This window comes from Oncorhynchus gorbuscha, linkage group LG03 (genome assembly GCF_021184085.1).
Source record: "Oncorhynchus gorbuscha isolate QuinsamMale2020 ecotype Even-year linkage group LG03, OgorEven_v1.0, whole genome shotgun sequence".
NCBI lineage: Eukaryota > Metazoa > Chordata > Actinopteri > Salmoniformes > Salmonidae > Oncorhynchus > Oncorhynchus gorbuscha.
The window spans coordinates 29,243,631-29,249,649 of NC_060175.1; the positions used below are offsets into that span (position 1 = coordinate 29,243,631).

The window sequence follows — 6,019 nt, forward strand, 5'->3', positions numbered from 1 at the left end:
AGTAAAAGTGTTGAATACTATAATACCTTGAAGGCATTAGCTCAGTGCTTTTTACAGAATTTAGACTGTATCACAACCGGCTGTGATTGGGAGTCCCATAGGGCGGCACACAATTGGCCCAGCGTCGTCCGGTTTGGTAGGCCGTCATTGTAAATAAGCATTTGTTCTTAACTGACTTGCCTAGTAAAATAAAGGTTAAATAAAACAATAGAAAATAAAAAATGAATCCCTCTCACAATAGAAATTCTAATTTGAGGCTTACAGTGACAAATAGTTGGGAAGTAAAACAAAAACACCAAGCCAGCTGTGCCACCAGCGCCCATGTCGTAACCGGCCGGGGTTAGGGAGGGTTTGGCCGGTAGGGATGCTCTTGTCTCATCGTGCACCAGTGACTCCTGTGGCGGGTCGGGCACAGTGCACTCTAACCAAGGTTGCCAGGTGCACAGTGTTTCCTCCAACACATTGGTGTGGCTAGCTTCCGGGTTGGATGCGCGCTGTGTTAAGAAGCAGTGCTGCTTGGTTGGGTTGTGTATCGGAGGACGCATGACTTTCAACCTTCGTCTCATCCGAGCCCGTACGGGAGTTGTAGCGATGAGACAAGATAGTAGCTACTAACAATTGGATAACACAAAATTGGGGAGAAAAAGGGGATAGAAAAAAAATGTAAACACAAAAAACCCACCAAAAAAACATTTACATTCTTAATCAAAATAGACCCTGCATGGCGACAACCCTACCAATTTATTTTATCTGAATCTATAACAATTCCATCAGTACACATTGTGTTGTGAAACTGTAGAACATGCGGGTTAATTTGAGGGACCAAAGTACAACTCTGTCCTGAGTGGGAGAGATGTGGAGTCCTTGTGTAGCTGTGTGGTGTGCATGCGTCTGCTCTCTGCACAATGCCAGTAGACACTTATCTGGCAGGAGAGGTAGAAAGGGAAGGAGAGAGTGCTGCTGCTAGAGTAATTGGTCTCTGTGAGCTGTCCATTGCACCATGAATAAGTCCACTAGCCTGAGGGTGCGTTTGCCAGTGCTGGAACTGGTGATGGAAGTGGTTTTCCTTGGTCTCTGTGCCAGCTTTGTCACCTATGACGACAATGCCAACGGCAAGTTTCAGTAACAATGAGACCAACCCTATGGACAACTCCCTGTATTGAGACTGTCGCTTCTTCCCTGACATGCAGATGATGATCTTTGGCTGCCTGCTGGCCTTCCTGCAGTTGCCTGCTGGCCTTCATGTGGCTTTGCGGCTTTAGCGGGATGGTCTTCAACTTCCTGACAGCCAACTTCGCCATCTAGTGGGAAGGGCTACTTGGACCATGGCTACTTCCAGTTATACTCCGATGGAAAGATCCACCTTGGGGTCGTCAACCTGGTCAATGCTGAGTTTACATGCGGCGTGGTGCTTATCTCCTTTGGGGCGGTGCTGGGAAAGAACAGCCCGCTAGAGGACCTGCTAGAGGTCCATATCTTTGCTGTGACAGAGTGGGCTGTGCTGAAATACCTAAAGAACAATGACGCAGGTGGCTCCATCCTCATCTGTTTGTCTGTTACTTTGGGTTGAGGGTCACGTTTGTGCTGTACCAGCCAAGCCTGAACGATGGCCACGTCAAAGGGATGACTAGTTACCAGTCAGACATCCTGTCAGTGATGGGCACCCTGGTTCTCTGGGTGTTCTGACCCTCTTTCAACTTTGACCAGTACAGGCTTGTCCTGCAGACCTTCATAAGCCTCAGCTCCTTGTCGATGACAGCCTTCGGCCTTATCTGCCCTATTCAACAAGAGAGGCTAGATCACCATGGCCGACATTCAGAATGTGACTCTGGTGGGTGGTGTGACTGTTGGGGCCTCCGTGGACATGATGATCTCCCCTTCAGCCGCCTACGCCCTGGGGGTCATGGTCTGCACAGCCTGCTTCACGGGATACAGGTATCTCGCCCCTTTCCTGACCTTCCGCTTCTGTCACGTCTACATTCGAGACGTGTAGTCCACTTGTCATTCCAATCTCCTTTGCATTAGCGTAGCCTCTTCTGTAGCCTGTCAACTATGTGTCGGTTTATCCCTGTTCTCTCCTCTCTGCACAGACCATACAAACGCTCCTCACCGCGTGGCCGCGGCCACCCTACTCTGGTGGTCCCAGCGCGCACGACCCACGTGGAGTTCCAGGTCTCCGGTAGCCTCTGGAACTGCCAATCTGCGGTCAACAAGGCAGAGTTCATCTCAGCCCATGCCTCCCTCCAGTCCCTCGACTTCTTGGCCCTGACGGAAACATGGATCACCACAGACAACACTGCTACTCCTACTGCTCTCTCTTCGTCCGCCCACGTGTTCTCGCACACCCCGAGAGCGTCTGGTCAGCGGGGTGGTGGCACCGGGATCCTCATCTCTCCCAAGTGGTCATTCTCTCTTTCTCCCCTTACCCATCTGTCTATCGCCTCCTTTGAATTCCATGCTGTCACAGTCACTAGCCCTTTCAAGCTTAACATCCTTATCATTTATCGCCCTCCAGGTTCCCTCGGAGAGTTCATCAATGAGCTTGATGCCTTGATAAGCTCCTTTCCTGAGGACGGCTCACCTCTCACAGTTCTGGGCGACTTTAACCTCCCCACGTCTACCTTTGACTCTTTCCTCTCTGCCTCCTTCTTTCCACTCCTCTCCTCTTTTGACCTCACCCTCTCACCTTCCCCCCTACTCACAAGGCAGGCAATACGCTCGACCTCATCTTTACTAGATGCTGTTCTTCCACTAACCTCATTGCAACTCCCCTCCAAGTCTCCGACCACTGCCTTGTATCCTTTTCCCTCTCGCTCTCATCCAACACCTCCCACACTGCCCCTACTCGGATGGTATCGCGCCGTCCCAACCTTCGCTCTCTCTCCCCCGCTACTCTCTCCTCTTCCATCCTATCATCTCTTCCCTCCGCTCAAACCTTCTCCCACCTATCTCCTGATTCTGCCTCCTCAACCCTCCTCTCCTCCCTCTCTGCATCCCTTGACTCTCTATGTCCCCTATCCTCCAGGCCGGCTCGGTCCTCCCCTCCCGCTCCGTGGCTCGATGACTCATTGCGAGCTCACAGAACAGGGCTCCGGGCAGCCGAGCGGAAATGGAGGAAAACTCGCCTCCCTGCGGACCTGGCATCCTTTCACTCCCTCCTCTCTACATTTTCCTCCTCTGTCTCTGCTGCTAAAGCCACTTTCTACCACGCTAAATTCCAAGCTTCTGCCTCTAACCCTAGGAAGCTCTTTGCCACCTTCTCCTCCCTCCTGAATCCTCCGCCCCCTCCCCCTCCTCCCTCTCTGCAGATGACTTCGTCAACCATTTTGAAAAGAAGGTCGACGACATCCGATCCTCGTTTGCTAAGTCAAACGACACCGCTGGTTCTGCTCACACTGCCCTACCCTATGCTCTGACCTCTTTCTCCCCTCTCTCTCCAGATGAAATCTCGCGTCTTGTGACGGCCGGCCGCCCAACAACCTGCCCGCTTGACCCTATCCCCTCCTCTCTTCTCCAGACCATTTCCGGAGACCTTCTCCCTTACCTCACCTCGCTCATCAACTCATCCCTGACCGTTGGCTACGTCCCTTCCGTCTTCAAGAGAGCGAGAGTTGCACCCCTTCTGAAAAAACCTACACTCGATCCCTCCGATGTCAACAATTACAGACCAGTATCCCTTCTTTCTTTTCTCTCCAAAACTCTTGAACGTGCCGTCCTTGGCCAGCTCTCCCGCTATCTCTCTCTGAATGACCTTCTTGATCCAAATCAGTCAGGTTTCAAGACTAGTCATTCAACTGAGACTGCTCTCCTCTGTATCACGGAGGCGCTCCGCACTGCTAAAGCTAACTCTCTCTCCTCTGCTCTCATCCTTCTAGATCTATCGGCTGCCTTCGATACTGTGAACCATCAGATCCTCCTCTCCACCCTCTCCGAGTTGGGCATCTCCGGCGCGGCCCACGCTTGGATTGCGTCCTACCTGACAGGTCGCTCCTACCAGGTGGCGTGGCGAGAATCTGTCTCCTCACCACGCGCTCTCACCACTGGTGTCCCCCAGGGCTCTGTTCTTGGCCCTCTCCTATTCTCGCTATACACCAAGTCACTTGGCTCTGTCATAACCTCACATGGTCTCTCTTATCATTGCTATGCAGACGACACACAATTAATCTTCTCCTTTCCCCCTTCTGATGACCAGGTGGCGAATCGCATCTCTGCATGTCTGGCAGACATATCAGTGTGGATGACGGATCACCACCTCAAGCTGAACCTCGGCAAGACGGAGCTGCTCTTCCTCCCGGGAAGGACTGCCCGTTCCATGATCTCGCCATCACGGTTGACAACTCCACTGTGTCCTCCTCCCAGAGCGCCAAGAACCTTGGTGTGATCCTGGACAACACCCTGTCGTTCTCAACTAACATCAAGGCGGTGGCCCGTTCCTGTAGGTTCATGCTCTACAACATCCGCAGAGTACGACCCTGCCTCACACAGGAAGCGGCGCAGGTCCTAATCCAGGCACTTGTCATCTCCCGTCTGGATTACTGCAACTCGCTGTTGGCTGGGCTCCCTGCCTGTGCCATTAAACCCCTTCAACTCATCCAGAACGCCGCAGCCCGTCTGGTGTTCAACCTTCCCAAGTTCTCTCACGTCACCCCGCTCCTCCGTTCTCTCCACTGGCTTCCAGTTGAAGCTCGCATCCGCTACAAGACCATGGTGCTTGCCTACGGAGCTGTGAGGGGAACGGCACCTCAGTACCTCCAGGCTCTGATCAGGCCCTACACCCAAACAAGGGCACTGCGTTCATCCACCTCTGGCCTGCTCGCCTCCCTACCACTGAGGAAGTACAGCTCCCGCTCAGCCCAGTCAAAACTGTTCGCTGCCCTGGCCCCCCAATGGTGGAACAAACTCCCTCACGACGCCAGGACAGCGGAGTCAATCACCACCTTCCGGAGACACCTGAAACCCCACCTCTTTAAGGAATACCTAGGATAGGTTAAGTAATCCCTCTCACCCCACCCCCCCCCTAAGTTTTAGATGCACTATTGTTAAGTGACTGTCCCACTGGATGTCATAAGGTGAATGCACCAATTTGTAAGTCGCTCTGGATAAGAGCGTCTGCTAAATGACTTAAATGTAAATGTAAATGTACTCCCGCTCCCCCTCTACGGCGCTCGACTTTGCCAGTTTATTCATTATTACGCACACCTGCCATCATCATTACGCGCACCTGCGCCTCATGAGACTCACCTGGACTCCATCTCCTTCTTGATTACCTCCTCTATATCCGTCACTACTTTGGTTCTGTCCCCAGGCGTTATTGACTCTGTTTCTGTGTTTCACGTCTGTACGCTACTCATGTTTCTTGTTTTGTTCCGTTCCGGGGTTTTTTAAAACTCACTCCCTATACTTGCTTCCCAATTCTTTGCATACACGTTACAGCTTCAGGATCCAAGACCAGTCTGGCATCCATATTCTCCAAGGCCTCACCGGTCTCATATCCTGCATGACCGGCATTTATGCCATCCTCATGTCCAACAAAGAAACCTATGGCCCCAGTATATACCAGATCTCTGCGCACCCATGGGAGGAGACCCAAAGCTGCTGGAGTTGCAGCAGCTGATCCCCAGGGCTGATCCCCAGTCCGGCCTGGGCCGCACCGCCAATGAGCAGGCCCTCTACCAGGTGGCAGCTACACTACATGACCAAAGGTAGGTGAGCACCTGCTCATCGAACATCTCATTCCTTAAATCATGGGCATTAATATGGAGTTGGTTCCCCCTTTGCTGCTATAACAGCCTCCACTCTTCCAGGATGTCTTTTTACTAGATTTTGGAACATTGCTGCGGGGACATGCTTCCGTTCAGCCACAAGCACATTAAGTGAGGTCTGGCAATAATGTTGGGCAATTTGGCCTGGTTCGCAGTCTGCATTCCAATTCATCCCAAAGGTGTTAGATGAGGTTGAGATCAGGGCTCTGTGCAGGCCAGGCAAGTTCTTCCACACCGATCTCAACAAACCTTTTTTG

The 6,019-nt window shown here is 52.2% G+C and overlaps 1 pseudogene; it reads left to right on the forward strand.

Moving 5' to 3' along the window:
- Positions 1–1,000: 1,000 nt before the first annotated feature.
- On the forward strand, positions 1,001–5,706 carry LOC124016706 (annotated as a pseudogene).
- Positions 5,707–6,019: the final 313 nt, after the last annotated feature.